Genomic DNA, 18,551 nt, shown 5'->3' on the forward strand with positions numbered 1-18,551 from the left:
TAGAAGTAGAAGTCATAGAACCCATAGTATTTCATAGCGAACCAATTACTGTGTTAAATCGTCAATGTTAGGGAGCGAGGGACGATGTAAAGAAAGAATAGTGCATCGTAAAGGAGATACTCGTATCTCAAAAGAAAATCCTGTCGATTCCATAGAAACGTCACTCGATTTAGAGGGAGAAGTCTTAGAACCCATAGTATTTCATAGCGGCGCAATGTCTGTGTTAATTCGTCAATGCGAGGGTGCGAGGGATGCAGTAAGGATGGAATAGTGCATCGGAAAGGAGATGCTGGTATCCCAAAAGTAATTCCTGTCGTTTACATAAAAACGTTACTCGATTTAGAAGGAGAAGTCATAGAACCCATAGTATTAACAGCGACGCAATTTCTGCGTTAATTCGTCAATGTGAGGGAGCGAGGGATGCAGTAAAGCAGGAATAGTGCATCAGAAAGGAGATACTCGTAACCCAAAAGAAAATCCTATCGTTTCCACAGAAACATTACTCGATTTAGAAGAAGAAGTCATAGAACCCGTAGTATTTCATAGCGACGCAATTTCTGTGTTAATTCGTCAATGTGAGGTAGCGAGGGTTGCAGTAATGAAGGAACAGTGCATCGAAAAGGGGATTGTCGTATCCCAAATGAAAATCCTCTCGTTTCCATAGAAACGTTAGTCGATTTAGAAGGAGGAGTCATACAACTAATAGTATTTCACGGCGACGCAATTTCTGTATTAATTCGTCAATGTGAGGTAGCGTGAGATGATATAAAGAGAGAATAGTGCATCGGAATTGAGAAATTCGTATCCCATAAGAAAATCCTGTCGTTCCCATAGAGACGTTACTCGATTTAGAAGGAGAAGTCGTAGAATAAATAGTATTTCATGGCGACGCAATTTCTGTGTTAATTCGTCAATGTGAGGGAGCGAGAGATGCAGTAAAGAAGGAATAGTGCATCGGAAAGGAAATACACGTACCCCAAAAGAAAATTCTGTCGTTTCCATAGAAACGTTACTCGATTTTAAAGGAGATGTCATAGATCCCATAGTATTTCATAGCGACGCAACTCCTGTGTTAATTCATCAATGTGAGGGAGCGAGGGATTCAGTAAAGAATTAATAGTGCATGGGAAAGGAGATACTCGTATCCTAAAAGGATATCCTGTCGTTTCCATAGAAACGTTACTCGAGTTAAAAGGAGAATTCATAGAACCCATAGTATTTCATAGCATCGCAATTTCTGAGGTAATTCGTAAATGTGAGGGTGCGAGGGATGCAGTAAAGAGGAATAGTTCATTGGAAAGGAGGTGGTTGTATCCAAAAAGTAAATCCTGTCGTTCCCATAGAAACGTTACTCGATCTAGAAGGAGAAGTCATAGAACCCATAGTATTTCATAGCGACGCCATTTATGCGTTAATTCGTCAATGTGAGGGAGCGAGGGATGCAGTAAAGAAAGAATAGTGCATCGGAAAGGATAAACTTATATCCCAAAGGAAAATCCTGTCGGTTCCATACAAATGTTGCTCAATTTAGTAGTAGAAGTCATAGAACCCACAGTATTTCATAGCGACGCAATTTCTGTGTTAATCCGTCAATGTGAGGGATCGAGGGATACAGTAAAGAAAGAATAGTGCATCGGAAAGGATAAACTCATATCCCAAAGGAAAATCCTGTCGTTTCCATAGAAACGTTGCTCAATTTAGAAGTAGAAGTCATAGAACCCACAGTATTTCATAGCGACGCAATTTGTGTGATAATCCGTCAATGTGAGGTAGCGAGGGATGCTGTATGGCAGGAATAGTACATGGGAAAGGAGATACTCGTATTCCAAAAGCAAATTTGTCGTTTCCATAGAAACGTTATCAGATTTAGAAGGAGAAGTCATAGAACCCATAGTATTTCATAGCAAACCAATTACTGTGTTAAATCGTGAATGTTAGATAGCGAGGTATGATGTAAAGAAAGAATAGTGCATCGGAAAGGAGATATTCGTATCCCAAAAGAAAATCCTGTCGTTTCCATAGAAACGTTACTCGATTTAGAGGGAGAAGTCATAGAACAAATAGGATTTCATGGCGACCCAATTTCTGTGTTAATTCGTCAATGCGAGGGAGCGAGGAATGCAGTACAGAAGGAATAGTGCATCGGACAGGAGATACTCGTATCCCAAAAGAATTTCCTGTCGTTTCCATATAAACGTTACTCGATTTAGAAGGAGACGACTTAGAACCCATAGTATTTCAAATGCTACGCAATTTCTGTGTTAATTCGTCAATGTAAGGTAGCGAGGGATGAAGTAAAGAAGAAAAACTGCATCGGAAAGGAGATACTCGTATCCCAAATGAAAATCCTGTCGTTTCCATAGATACGTTACTCGAGTTAGAAGATGAATTCTTAGAGCCCATAATATTTCATAGCGACGCAATTTCTGAGGTAATCCGTCAATGTGAGGTAGCGAGGGTTGCAGTAAAGAAGGAATAGTGCTTCGGAAAGGAGATACTCGTATCCCGAAAGAAACTGCTCTCGTTTCCATAGAATAGTTACTAGATTTAGAAGGAGATGTCATAGAACCCATAGTATTTCATAGTAACGCTATTACTGTGTTAATACGACAATGTTAGGGAGCGAGGGATGATGTAAAGAAAGAATAGTGCATCGTAAAGGAGATTATTGTATCCCAAAAGAATTTCCTGTCGTTTCCATATAAACGTTACTCGATTTAGAAGGAGACGACTTAGAACCCATAGTATTTCAAATGCTACGCAATTTCTGTGTTAATTCGTCTATGTGGGGGTGCGAGGGATGCAGTAAGGAAGGAATAGTGCAACGGAAAGGAGATACTCGAATCTGAAAAGAAAATCCTGTCTATCCGTAGAAACGTTACTCAATTTAGAAGAAAAAGTCATAGAACCCATAGTATTTCATAGCGACGCAATTTCTGTGTTCGTTCGTCACTGTGAGGGAGCCTGGGATGCAGTAATGAAGGAAAAGTGCATCGGAAAGGAGATACTCCTATCCCAAACAAAAATCCTGTCGTTTCCGTTGAAACGTTACTCGATTTAGTAGGAGAAGTCATAGGACTAATAGTAATTCATAGCGAGTCAATTTCTTTGCTAATTCGTGAATGTGAGGGAGCGAGGGATGCAGTAAAGAAGGAATAGTGCATCGGAAAGGAGATACTGGAATCCCAAAAGAAAATTCTGTCGTTTACATAGAAACGTTATTCGATTTAGCAGGAGAATTCATATAACCCATAGTATTTCATAGCGACGCAATTTCTGAGTTAATTCGTGAATTTGAGGGAGCTAAGGATGCAGACTTCCCCCAAGAACCATGGACCTTGCCGTTGGTGGGGAGGCTTGCGTGCCTCAGCGATACAGATGGGCGTACTGTAGGTGCAACCACAACGGAGGGGTATCTGTTGAGAGGCCAGACAAACATGTGGTTCCTGAAGAGGGGCAGCAGCCTTTTCAGTAGTTGCAGGGGCAACAGTCTGGATGATTGACTGATCTGGCCTTGTAACATTAACCAAAACGGCCTTGCTGTGCTGGTACTGCGAACGGCTGAAAGCAAGGGGAAACTATAGCCGTAATTTTTCCCGAGGACATGCAGCTTTACTCTATAATTAAATGATGATGGCGTCCTCTTGGGTAAAATATTCCGGAGGTAAAATAGTCCCCCATTCGGATTTCCGGGCGGGGACTGCTCAAGAGGACGTCGTTATCAGGAGAAAGAAAACTGGCATTCTACGGATCGGAGCGTGGAATGTCAGATCCCTTAATCGGGCAGGTAGGTTAGAAAATTTAAAAAAGGCAATGGATAGGTTAAAGTTAGATATAGTGGGAATTAGTGAAGTTCGGTGGCAGGAGGAGCAAGACTTTTGATCAGGTGATTACAGGGTTGTAAATACAAAATCAAATAGGGGTAATGCAGGAGTAGGTTTAATAATGAATAAAAAAATAGGAGTGCGGGTTAGCTACTACAAACAGCATAGTGAACGCATTATTGTGGCCAAGATAGATACGAAGCCCACACTTACTACAGTACTACAAGTTTATATGCCAACTAGCTCTGCAGATGACGAAGAAATTGAAGAAATGTATGATGAAATAAAAGAAATTATTCAGGTAGTGAAGGGAGACGAAAATTTAATAGTCCTGGGTGACTGGAATTCGTCAGTAGGAAAAGGGAGAGAAGGAAACATAGTAGGTGAATATGGATTGGAGGGAAGAAATGAAAGAGGAAGCCGCCTTGTAGAATTTTGCCCAGAGCATAACTTAATCATAACTAACACTTGATTCAAGAATCATAAAAGAAGGTTGTATACCTGGAAGAATCCTGGAGATACTAATAGGTATCAGATAGATTATATAATGGTAAGACAGAGATTTAGGAACCAGGTTTTAAATTGTAAGACATTTCCAGGGGCAGATGTGGATTCTGACCACAATCTATTGGTTATGAACTGCAGATTGAAACTGAAGAAACTGCAAAAAGGTGGGAATTTAAGGAGATGGGACCTGGATAAACTGAAAGAACCAGAGGTTGTAGAGAGTTTCAGGGAGAGCATAAGGGAACAATTGACAGGAATGGGGGAAAGAAATACAGTAGAAGAAGAATGGGTAGCTCTGAGGGATGAAGTAGTGAAGGCAGCAGACGATCAAGTAGGTAAAAAGACGAGGGCTAATAGAAATCCTTGGGTAACAGAAGAAATATTGAATTTAATTGATGAAAGGAGAAAATATAAAAATGCAGTAAATGAAGCAGGCAAAAGGGAATACAAACGTCTCAAAAATGAGATCGACAGAAAGTGCAAAATGGCTAAACAGGGATGGTTAGAGGACAAATGTAAGGATGTAGAGGCTTGTCTCACTAGGGGTAAGATAGATACTGCCTACAGGAAAATTAAAGAGACCTTTGGAGAGAAGAGAACCACTTGTATGAATATCAAGAGCTGAGATGGCAACCCAGTCCTAAGCAAAGAAGGGAAGGCAGAAAGGTGGAAGGAGTATATAGAGGGTTTATACAAGGGCGATGTACTTGAGGACAGTATTATGGAAATGGAAGAGGATGTAGATGAAGATGAAATGGGAGATAAGATACTGCGTGAAGAGTTTGACAGAGCACTGAAAGACCTGAGTCGAAACAAGGCCCCGGGAGTAGACAACATTCCATTAGAACTACTGATGGCCTTGGGAGAGCCAGTCATGACAAAACTCTACCAACTGGTGAGCAAGATGTATGAGACAGGCGAAATACCCACAGACTTCAAGAAGAATATAATAATTCCAATCCCAAAAAAAGCAGGTGTTGACAGATGTGAAAATTACCGAACTATCAGTTTAATAAGTCACAGCTGCAAAATACTAACACGAATTCTTTACAGACGAATGGAAAAACTGGTAGAAGCGGACCTCGGGGAAGATCAGTTTGGATTCCGTAGAAATGTTGGAACACGTGAGGCAATACTAACCTTACGACTTACCTTAGAAGAAAGATTAAGAAAAGGCAAACCTACGTTTCTAGCATTTGTAGACTTAGAGAAAGCTTTTGACAATGTTGACTGGAATACTCTCTTTCAAATTCTGAAGGTGGCAGGAGTAAAATACAGGGAGCAAAAGGCTACTTACAATTTGTACAGAAACGAGATGGCAGTTATAAGAGTCGAGGGACATGAAAGGGAAGCAGTGGTTGGGAAGGGAGTAAGACAAGGTTGTAGCCTCTCCCCGATGTTATTCAATCTGTATATTGAGCAAGCAGTAAAGGAAACAAAAGAAAAATTCGGACTAGGTATTAAAATTCATGGAGAAGAAGTAAAAAATTTGAGGTTCGCCGATGACATTGTAATTCTGTCAGACAGAGCAAAGGACTTGGAAGAGCAGTTGAACGGAATGGACAGTGTCTTGAAAGGAGGATATAAGATGAACATCAACAAAAGCAAAACGAGGATAATGGAATGTAGTCAAATTAAATCGGGTGATGCTGAGGGGATTAGATTAGGAAATGAGACACTTAAAGTAGTAAAGGAGTTTTGCTATATAGGGAGTAAAATAACTGATGATGGTCGAAGTAGAGAGTATATAAAATGTAGACTGGCAATGGCAAGGAAATCGTTTCTGAAGAAGAGAAATTTGTTATCATCGAGTATAGATTTAAGTGTCAGGAAGTCTTTTCTGAAAGTATTTGTATGGAGTGTAGCCATGTATGGAAGTCAAACATGGACGATAAAAAGTTTGGACAAGAAGAGAATAGAAGCTTTCGAAATGTGGTGCTACAGAAGAATGCAGAAGATAAGGTGGGTAGATCACGTAACTAATGAGGAGGTATTGAACAGGATTGGGGAGAAGAGAAGTTTGTGGCACAACTTGACTAGAAGAAGGGATCGGTTGGTAGGAAATGTTTTGAGGCATCGATGGATCACAAATTTAGCATTGGAGGGCAGTGTGGAGGGTAAAAATCGTAGAGGGAGACCAAGAGATCAATACACTAAGCAGATTCAGAAGGGTATAGGTTGCAGTAGGTACTGGGAGATGAAGAAGCTTGCACAGGATAGAGTAGCATGGAGAGCTGCATCAAACCAGCCTCAGAACTGAAGACCACAACAACAACAACAAGGATGCAGTAAAGAAGGAATAGTGCATCGGAATAGAGATTGTCGTTTCCCAGCAGAAAATCCTGTCGTTTCCATAGAAACGTTACTCGATTTAGAAGGAGACGTCATAGAACCCATAGTATATCTTAGCGACGCAATTTTAATTCGTCAATGTGAGGGGGTGCGGGATGCAGTAAAGAAGGAATAGTGCATCGGAAAGGAGATACTCGAATCCGAAAAGAAAATCCTGTCGTTTCCATAGAGACGTTACTCGATTTAGAAGGAGAAGTCATTGGACCCATAGTATATCATAGCGCCGCAACTTGTGTGTTAATTCGTCAATGTGGGGGAGCGAGGGATGCAGTAAAGAAGGAATAGTGCATCGGAAAGGAGATACCCGTATCCCAAAAGAAAATCCTGTCGTTTCCATAGAAAAGTTACTCGATTTAGAAAGAGAAGTCAATGAACCCATGGTATTTCATAGTGCCGCAATATCTGTGTTCCTTCGTCAATGTGAGGGAGCGAGGGAAGCAGTAAAGAAGGAATAGTGCATCGGAAAGGAGATGCTCGTATCCCAAAAGAAATCCTCAAGTTTCCACAGAAACGTTACACGATTTAGAAGGAAAAGTCATAGGACCAATAGTATTTCATAGCGACGCAATTTCTTTGTTAATTCGTGAATGTGAGGGAGCGAGGGATGCAGTAAAGAAGGAATAGTGCATCGGAAAGGAGATACTCGAATCCCAAAAAAAATCCTGTCGTTTCCATAAAAACATTACCCGATTTAGAAGGAGATGTCATAGAACCCGTAGTATATGATAGCGACGCAATTTCTGTGTTAATTCGTCAATGTGAAGGAGCGAGGGAAACAGTAAGGAAGGAATAGTGCATCGAAAAGGAGATACTCGTGTCCAAAAATAAAAATCCTGCCGTTTCCATAGAAACGTTACTCGAATTTGAAGGAGATGTCTTAGAACCCATTGTATTTGATAACGACGCAATTTCTGTGTTAGTTCGTCAATGTGAGGGAGCGAGGGATGCAGTGAAGAAGGATTAGCGCATCGGAAAGGAGACACTCCTATCCCAAAAGATAATCCTCTCGTTTCCATTGAAACGTTACTCGATTTAGAAGGAGAAGTCATAGAACCCATAGTATTTCATTGCGACGCTAAATCTGAGTTAATTCGTCAATGTGAGGGAGCGAGGGATGATGTAAAGAAGGCATAGTGCATCGGAAAGGAGATTGTCGTATCCCAAAAGAAAATCCTGTCGCTTTCATAAAAACGTTACTCGATTTAGAAGGAGACGTCATAGAACCCGTAGTATTTCATAGCGACGCAATTTCTGTGTTAATTCGTCAACGTGAGTGAGCGAGGGATGCAGTAAAGAAGGAATAGTGCATCGGAAAAACATACTTGTATCTCAAAAGAAAATCCTGTTGATCCATAGAATCGTTACTCGATTTCGAAGGAGACGTAATTGACCTCATTGTATTACATAGCGACGCAATTTCTGTGTTAATTCGTCAATGAGTGGGAACGTGGGATGCAGTAAAGAAGGAATAGAGCATCGGAGAGGAGATACTCAAATCCCAAAGGAAATTCCTGCCGTTTCCATCGAAAAGTTGCTCAATTTAGTAGTAGAAGTCATAGAACACGTAACATCCCATAGTGCCGCAGTTTCTGTGTTAATTCGTCAATGTGAGGGAGCGAGGGATGCAGTAAGGAAGGAATAGTGCATCTGAAAGAAGATACTGGTATCCCAAAAGAAAATCCTGTCGTTTACATAGAAACGTTATTCGATTCTGAAGGAGAAGTCATAGAACCCAAAGTAAATCATAGCGACACAATTTCTGTGTTAATTCGTCAATATGAGGGAGCGAGGGATGCAGTAAACAAAGAATAGTGCATCGGAAAGGAGATACTCATATCCCAAAAGAAAATCCTATCGTTTCCATGAAAAAGGTTACTCGATTTAGAAAGAGAAGTCACAGAATCAATAGTATTTCATAGCGACGCAATTTCTGTGTTAATTCGTCAATGTGAGTGAGCGTGGGATGCAGTAAGGAAGGAATAGTGCATCGGAAAGGAGATATTCGTATCTCAAGAGAAAATCCTGTCGTTTCCATAGAAACGTTACTCGTTTTAGAAGTAGAAGGAAATGAACCCATAGTATTTCATAGCGACGCAATCTCTGTGTTAATTCTTGAATGTGAGGGAGCGAGGAATGAAGTAAAGAAGGAATAGTGAATCGGAAAGGAGATACTCGTATCCCAAAAGAAAATCCAGTCGTTTCCATTGAAACATTACTCAATTTAGAACGAGAAGTCATAGAACCCACACCATTTCATAGCGACTCGATTTCTGTGTCAATTCGTCAATGTGAGGGAGTGAGGGATGACGTAAAGAAGGAATAGTGCATCGGAAAGGAGATACTCGTGTCCCAAAAGAAAATCCTGTCGTTTCCATAGAAACGTTACTCAATTTAGAAGGAGAAGTCATAGAACCCATAGTATTTCATAGCGACGGAATTTCTGTGTTAGTTCGTCAATGTTAGGGAGCGACGGATACAGTAAAGAAGGAATAGTGCATCGGAGAAGAGATACTCCTATCCCAAAAGAAAATCCTCCCGTTTCCATAAAAACGTTACTCGATTTAGAAGGAGAAGTCATAGAACCCATTATATTTCATAGCGACGCAATTTCTGCGTTAATTCGTCAATGTGAGGGAGCGAGGGATGCAGTAAAGAAGGAATAGTGCATCGGAAAGGAGATACTCGCGTCACAATTGAAAATCCTGTCGTTTCCATAGAAACGTTGCTCGATTTAGAAGGAGTTGTCATATAACCCATAGTATTTCATAGCGACGCAATTTCTGTGTTAATTCGTCAAAGTGAGGGAGCGAGAGATGGAATACAAAAGGAATAGTGCATCGCAAAGGAGATACTTGTATCTCAAAAGGAAATCCTGTCGTTTCCATAGAAACGTTACTCGATTTAGAAGGAGAAGTCATAGAACACATAGTATCTCATGGCGACGCAATTTCTGTATTAATTCGTCAATGTGGGGGAGCGAGGGATGCAGTAAAGATGGAATAGTGCATCAGAAAGGAGATGCTCGTAACCCAAAACAAAATCCTGTCGTATCCATTGAAACGTTACTCGATTTTGAAGGAGAAGTCATATAACCCATAGTATTTCATAGCGACGCAATTTCTGTGTTATGTCGTCAATGTTAGGGAGCGAGGGATGCAGTAAACAAGGAATGGTGCATCGGAAAGGAGATACTCGTATCCCAAAATGAAATCCTGTCGTTTTCATAGACACGTTACTCGAATTATTTGGAGAAGTCATAGAACCCATACCATTTCACTGCGACACAATTTCTGTGTTAATTCGTCAATGTGAGGGAGCGAGGGATGGGGTAAAGAAGGATTAGTGCATTCGAAAGAAGAACACGTAATTCAAAAGGAAATCCATTCGCACCCATAGAAACGTTACTCGATTTAGAAGGAGAAGACGTAGAACCCGTAGTATTTCATAACGTCGCAATTTCTGAGGTAATTCGTCAATGTGAGGGAGCGAGGGATGCAGTAGAGAAGGAATCGAGCATCGGAAAGGAGATACTCGTATCCCAAAAGAAAATCCTGTCGTTGCCGAGGAAACGTTACTCGATTTAATGGGAGAAATCATACAACCCATAGGATTTCATAGCACCGCAATTTCTGTGTTATTTCGTCAATATGAGGGGGTTAGCGATACAGTAAAGATGGAATAGTGCATTGGAAAGGACATACTCGTATCTCAAAAGAAAATCCTGTCGTATCCATTGAAACGTTACTCGATTTAGAAGGAAAAGTCATAGAACCTATAGTTTTTCATAGCGACGCAATTTCTGTGTTAATTCGTCAATGTTAGGAAGCGAGGGATGCAGTAAGGACGAAATAGTGCATCGGAAAGGAGATACTCGTATCCCAAAAGAAAATCCTGTCGTTTCCATAGAAACGTTACTCGATTTAGAAGGAGAAGTGATAGAACCCACAGTATTTCATAGCGACGCAATTTCTGTGTTAATTCCTCAATGTGAGGGAGCGAGGCATGCAGTGAAGAAGGAATAGTACATCATTAAGGAGTTACTCGCATCCCAAAAGAATATCCTGTCGTTTCCATAGAAATGTTACTCGATTTAGAAAGAGAAGTCAATGATCCCATGGTAATTCATAGCGCCGCAATTTCTGTGTTCATTCGTCAATGTGAGGGAGCGAGGGATGCAGTAAACAAGGAATAGAGCATTGGAAAAGAGAAACTCGTATCCCAAAAGAAAATCCTGTCGTTTCCATAGAAACGTTACTCGATTTAGAAGATCTCATAGAAAACATAGTATTTCATAGCCCCGCAATATCTGTGTTAATTCGTGAATGTGTGGGAGCGAGGGATGCAGTAAAGAAGGAATAGTGGATCGGTAAGGAGATACTCGTAACCCAAAAGAAAAACCTGTAGTTTCCATAGAAACGTTACTCGATTTAGAAGGAGGTGTCTTAGAACCAATAGTATTTCATAGCGACGCAATTTCTGTAATAATTCGTCAATGTGAGGGAGCCAGGTATGCAGTAAAGAAGGAATAGAGCATCGGAAAGGACATACTCGTATCTCAAATGTAAATCCTCTCGTATCCATAGAAACGGTACTCGATTTAGAAGGAGAAGTCAAACAACCCATAGTAATCCATAGCGACGCAATTTCTGTGTTAATGCGTCAATGTGAAGGAGCGAGGGATGCAGTAAAAAGGAATAGTGCATCGGAAAGGAGATACTCGTATCCCGAAATAAAATCCTGTAGTTTCCATAGAAACGTTACTCGATTTAGAAGGAGAAGTCGTAGAACCCATAGTATTTCATAGCGCCGCCATTTCTTGGATAATTTGTCAATGTGACGGAGTGAGGGATGCAGTAAGGAAGGAATAGTGCACCGGAAAGGAGATATTCGTATCTCAAGAGAAAATCCTGTCGTTTCCATAGAAACGTTACTCGTTTTAGAAGTAGTAGGCAATGAACCCATAGTATTTCATAGCGACGCAATCTCTGTGTTAATTCTTGAATGTGAGGGAGCGAGGAATGAAGTAAAGAAGGAATAGTGAATCAGTAAGGAGATACTCGTATCCCAAAAGAAAATCCAGTCGTTTGCATTGAAACATTACTCGATTTAGAACGAGAAGTCATAGAACCCACAGCATTTCATAGCGACTCGATTTCTGTGTTAATTCGTCAATGTGAGGGAGTGAGGGATGACGTAAAGAAGGAATAGTGCATCGGAAAGGAGACACACGTGTCCCAAAAGAAAATCCTGTCGTTTCCATAGAAACGTTACTCGATTTGGAAGGAAACGTCATAGAACCCGTAGTAAGTTATAGCGACGCAATATCTGTGCTAATTCGTCAATGTGAGGGAGCGAGGGATGCAGTAAAGAAGGAATAGTGCATCGAAAAGGAGATGCTCGTGTCCAAAAATAAAAATTATGTCGCTTCCATAGAAACGTTACTCGACTCAGAAGGAGACGTCATAGAACCCATAGTATATCATAGCGACGGAATTTCTGTGTTAGTTCGTCAATGTTAGGGAGCGACGAATACAGTAAAGAAGGAATAGTGCATCGGAGAGGAGATACTCCTATCCCAAAAGAAAATCCTCCCGTTTCCATAAAAACGTTACTCGATTTAGAAGGAGAAGTCATAGAACCCATTATATTTCATAGCGACGCAATTTCTGCGTTAGTTCGTCAATGTGAAGGAGCGAGGGATGCAGTAAAGAAGGAATAGTGCATCGGAAAGGAGATACTCGCGTCACAAATGAAAATCCTGTCGTTTCCATAGAAACGTTACTCGATTTAGAAGGAGATATCATATAACCCATAGTATTTCATAGCGACGCAATTTCTGTGTTAATTCGTCAATGTGAGGGAGCGAGAGATGCTATAAAAAAGGAATAGTGCATCGCAAAGGAGATACTTGTATCACAAAAGGAAATCCTGTCGTTTCCATAGAAACGTTATTCGGTTAGAAGGAGAAGTCATAGAACATATAGTATCTCATGGCGACGCAATTTCTGTGTTAATTTGTCAATGTGGGGGAGCGAGGGATGCAGTAAAGATGGAATAGTGCATCAGAAAGGAGATGCTCGTAACCCAAAACAAAATCCTGTCGTATCCATCGAAACGTTACTCGATTTTGAAGGAGAAGTCATATAACCCATAGTATTTCATAGCGACGCAATTTCTGTGTTATGTCGTCAAAGTTAGGGAGCGAGGGATGCAGTAAACAAGGAATGGTGCATCGGAAAGGAGATACTCGTATCCCAAATGAAATTCCTGTCGTTTTCATAGAAACGTTACTCGAATTAGTTGGAGAAGTCATAGAACCCATACCATTTCACTGCGACACAATTTCTGTGTTAATTCGTCAATATGAGGGAGGGAGGGATGCAGTAAACAAGGAATAGTGCATCGGAAATGAGATACTCATATCCCAAAGAAAATCCTATCGTTTCCATGAAAAGGGTTACTGGATTTTGAAAGAGAAGTCATAGAACCCATAGTATTTCGTAGCGACGCAATTTCTGTGTTAATTCGTCAATGTGAGTGAGGGAGGGATGCAGTAAGGAAGGAATAGCGCATCGGAAAAACATACTCGTATCTCAAAACAAAATCCTGTTGTTCCATAGAATCGTTACCCGATTTCGAAGGAGAAGTCATAGACCCCATAGTATTTCATAACGTCGCAATTTCTGAGGTAATTTGTCTATGTGTGGGTGCGAGGGATGCAGTAAAGAAGGAATAGTGCATCGGAATGGAGGTAGTCGTATCCAAAAAGTAAATCCTGTCGTTTCCATTGAAACGTTACTCGATTTATAAGGAGAAGTCATAGAACCCATAATATTTCATAGCGCCGCAATTTCTGTGTTATTTCGTGAATGTGAAGGAACGAGCGATGCAGAAATTGCGACGTTATGAAATACTACGGGTTCTACGTCTTCTCCTTCTAAATCGAGTAACGTTTCTATGGGTGCGAATGGATTTCCTTTTGAATTACGTGTTCTCCTTTCGAATGCACTATTCCTTCTTTACCCCATCCCTAGCTCCCTCACATTGACGAATTAACACAGAAATTGTGTCGCAGTGAAATGGTATGGGTTCTATGACTTCTCCAACTAATTCGAGTAACGTTTCTATGGAAACGAATGGGTTTTCTTTCGGGACACGAGTATCTCCTTTCCGATGCACTATTCCTTCTTTACTGCATCCCTCGCTCCTTCACATTGACGAACTAACGCAGAAATTGCGTCGCTATGAAATATAATGGGTTCTATGACTTCTCCTTCTAAATCGAGTAACGTTTTTATGGAAACGGGAGGATTTTCTTTTGGGATGCGAGTATCTCCTTTCCGATTTACTATTCCTTCTTTACTTCATTCCTCGCTCCCTCACATTCAAGAATTAACACAGAGATTGCGTCGCTATGAAATACTATGGGTTCATTGCCTACTACTTCTAAAACGAGTAACGTTTCTATGGAAACGACAGGATTTTCTCTTGAGATACGAATATCTGCTTTGCGATGCACTATTCCTTCCTTACTGCATCCCTCATTCCGTCACATTGACAAATTAACCAAGAAATGGCGGCGCTATGAAATACTACGGGTTCTATGACTTCTCCTTCTAAATCGAGTAACGTTTCTATGGAAACTACAGGATTTTCTTTCGGGATACTAGTATCTCCTTTCCGATGCACTATTCCATTTTACTACATCCCTCGCTCCTTCACATTCACGAATTAACACAGAAATAGCGTCGCTATGAATTACTATGGGTTGTTTGACTTCTCCTTCTAAATCGAGTAACGTTGCTATGGATACGAGAGGATTTTCATTTGAGATACGAGTATGTCCTTTCCGATGCTCTATTCCTTCTTTACTGCATACCTGGCTCCCTCACATTGACGAATTATCACAGAAATTGCGTCGCTATGAAATACTATGGGTTCATTGCCTACTACTTCTAAAACGAGTAACGTTTCTATGGAAACGACAGGATTTTCTCTTGAGATACGAATATCTGCTTTGCGATGCACTATTCCTTCCTTACTGCATCCCTCACTCCGTCACATTGACAAATTAACCAAGAAATGGCGGCGCTATGAAATACTACGGGTTCTATCACTTCTCCTTCTAAATCGAGTAACGTTTCTATGGAAACGACAGGATTTTCTTTTGGGATACGAGTATCTCCTTTCCGATGCACTATTTCGTCCTTACTGCATCCCTCGCTTCCTAACATTGACGAATTAACACAGAAATTGCGTCGCTATGAAAAACTATAGGTTTTAGAAGGAGGTGTATTAGAACCCATAGCATTTCATAGCGACGCAATTTCTGTGATAATTCGTCAATGAGAGGGAGCCAGGGATGCTGTTAAGAAGGAATAGAGCATCGGAAAGGACATACTCGTATCTCAAATGAAAATCCTCTCGTATCCATAGAAACGTTACTCGATTTAGAAGGAGAAGTCAAATAACCCATAGTATTTCATAGCGACGCTATTTCTGTGTTAATTCGTCAATGTGAAGGAGCGAGGGATGCAGTAAAGAAGGAATAGTGCATCGGAAAGGAGCAACTCGTATCCCAAAAGAAAATGCTGTCGTTTCCATAGAAACGTTACTCGATTTAGAAGAAGAAGTCATAGAAACCAAAGTATTTCATTGCGAAGCAACTTCTGTGTTAATTCGTCAATGTGACGGAGCGAGGGATGCAGTAAAGAAGGTTTAGTGCATCGAAAAAGGAGAAACTCGTATCCCAAAAGAAAATCCTGTCGTTTCCGTAGAAACGTTACTCGATGTAGAAGGAGAAGTCATAGAACCCATAGTATTTCCTAGCGTCGCAATTTCTGTGTTAATTCGTCAATATGAGGGAGCGACGGGTGCAATAAAGAAGGAAGAGTGCATCGGAACGGAAATACTCGTATCCCAAAAGAAAATCCTATCGTTTCCATAGAAACGTTAGTCGATATAGTAGGAGAAGTCACAGAACCCGTAGTATTTCACAGCGCCGCAATGTCTGTGTTAATTCGTCAACGTGAGGGAGCGAGGGATGCAGTTAAGAAGGAATAATGCATCAGAAAGGAGATACTCGTATCCCAAAAGAAAATCCTGTCGTTTCCATAGAAACGTTACTCGATTTAGAAGGAGATGTCATATAACCCATAGTATTTCATAGCGACGCAATGCTGTGTTAATTCGTCAATGTGAGGGAGCGAAAGATGCAATAAAAAAGGAATAGTGCATCGGAAAGGAGATACTTGTATCTCAAAAGGAAATCCTGTCGTTTCCATAGAAACGTTACTCGATGTAGAAAGAGAAGTCATAGAACCCATAGTATATCATAGCGACGCAATTTCTGTGTTAATTCGTCAATGTGAGTGAGCGAGGGATGCAGTAAGGAAGGAATAGTGCATCGGAAAAACATACTCGTATCTCAAAAGAAAATCCTGTTGTTCCATAGAATCGTTACCCGATTTCGAAGGAGAAGTCATAGACCCGATAGTATTTCATAACGTCGCAATTTCTGAGGTAATTCGTCTATGTGAGGGAGCGAGGGATGCAGTAAAGAAGGAATAGTGCATCGGAATAGAGGTAGTCGTATCCAAAAAGTAAATCCTGTCGTTTCCATTGAAACGTTACTCGATTTAGAAGGAGAAGTCATAGAACCCATAATATTTCATAGCGACGCATTTCTGTGTTATTTCGTGAATGTGAAGGAACGAGCGATGCAGTAAAAAGGAATAGTGCATCGGAAAGGAGATACTCGTATCCCGAAAGAAAATCCTGTAGTTTCCATGGAAACTTTACTCGATTTAGAAGGAGAAGTCATAGAACTTATAGTTTTTCATAGCGACGCAATTTCTGTGTTAATTAGTCAATGATAGGAAGCGGGGGATGCAGTAAGGACGAAATAGTGCATCGGAAAGTAGATACTCGTATCCCAAAAGAAAATCCTGTCGTTTCCATAGAAACGTTACTCGATTTAGAAGGAGAAGTGATAGAACCCATAGTATTTCATATCGACGCAATTTCTGTGTTAATTCTTCAATGTGAGGGAGCGAGGAATGAAGTAAAGAAGGAATAGTGAATCGGAAAGGAGATACTCGTATCCCAAAAGAAAATCCTGTCGTTTCCATTGAAACATTACTCGATTTAGAACGAGAAGTCATAGAACCCACACCATTTCATAGCGACTCTATTTCTGTGTTAATTCGTCAATGTGAGGGAGTGAGGGATGACGTAAAGAAGGAATAGTGCATCGGAAAGGAGATACTCGTATCCCAAAAGAAAATCCTGTCGTTTCCATAGAAACGTTGCTCGATTTAGAAGAAGACGTCATAGAACCCGTAGTAACTTATAGCGACGCAATTTCTGTGCTAATTCGTCAATGTGAGGGAGCGAGTAATGCAGTAAAGAAGGAATAGTGCATCGAAAAGGAGATGCTCGTGTCCAAAAATAAAAATCATGTCGTTTCCATAGAAACGTTACTCGATTTAGAAGGAGAAGTCATAGAACACATAGTATTTCATGGCGACGCAATTTCTGTGTTAATTCGTCAATGTGGGGGAGCGAGGGATGCAGTAAAGAAGGAATAGTGCATCGGAAAGGAGATACTCGTAATCCAAAACAAAATCCTGTCGTTTCGATAGAAACGTTACCCGATTTAGAAGGAGAAGTCATAGAACCCATAGTATTTCATAGCGTCGCAATTTCTCTGTTAATTCCTCAATGTGAGGGAGCGAGGCATGCAGTAAAGAAGGAATAGTGCATCACAAAGGAGATACTCGTATCCCAAAAGAAAATTTTCTCGTATCCATTGAAACGTTACTCGATTTAGAAGGAGAAGTCATATAACCCATAGTATTTCATAGCGACACAATTTCTGTGTTATGTCGTCAATGTTAGGGAGCGAGGGATGCAGTAAACAAGGACTGGTGCATCGGATAGGAGATACTCGTATGCCAAAAGAAAATCCTGTCGTTTTCATAGAAACGTTACTCGAATTAGTTGGAGAAGTCATAGAACCCATACCATTTCACTGCGAGACAATTTCTGTGTTAATTCGTCAATGTGAAGGAGCGAGGGATGGGGTAAAGAATGATTAGTGCATTCGAAAGGAGAACACGTAATTCAAAAGGGAATCCATTCGCTCCCATAGAAACGTTACTCGATTTAGGAGGAGAAGACGTAGAAGCCCATACTATATCCTAGCGCCGCAATTTCTGTGATAATTCGTGAACGTTTGGGAGCGAGGGATGCAGTAAAGAGGAAATAGTGCATCGCAAAAGAGATACTCGTATCTTAAAAGAAAATAATGTCTTTTCCATAGAAGCGTTACTCGATTTAGAAGGAGAAGTCATAGAACCCGTAGTATTTCATAGCGACGCAAATTCTGTGTTAATTCGTCAATGTGAGGGGGCGAGGGCTGCAGTAGAGAAGGAATCGAGCATCGGAAAGGAGATACTCGTATCCCAAAAGAAAATCCTGTCGTTGCCGAGGAAACGTTACTCGATTTAGTGGGAGAAATCATACAACCCATAGGATTTCATAGCACCGCAATTTCTGTGTTATTTCGTCAATATGAGAGGGTTAGGGATGCAGTAAAGATGGAATAGTGCATTGGAAAGGACATACTCGTATCTCAAAAGAAAATCCTGTCGTTTCTATTGAAACGTTACTCGATCTAGAAGGAAAAGTCATAGAACCTATAGTTTTTCATAGCGACGCAATTTCTGTGTTAATTCGTCAATGTTAGGAAGCGAGGGATGCAGTAAGGACGAAAGAGTGCATCGGAAAGGAGATACTCGTATCCCAAAAGAAAATCCTGTCGTTTCCATAGAAACGTTACTCGATTTAGAAGATCTCATAGAACCC

This window comes from Schistocerca piceifrons, chromosome 3, assembly GCF_021461385.2.
Source record: "Schistocerca piceifrons isolate TAMUIC-IGC-003096 chromosome 3, iqSchPice1.1, whole genome shotgun sequence".
NCBI classification, from domain to species: domain Eukaryota; kingdom Metazoa; phylum Arthropoda; class Insecta; order Orthoptera; family Acrididae; genus Schistocerca; species Schistocerca piceifrons.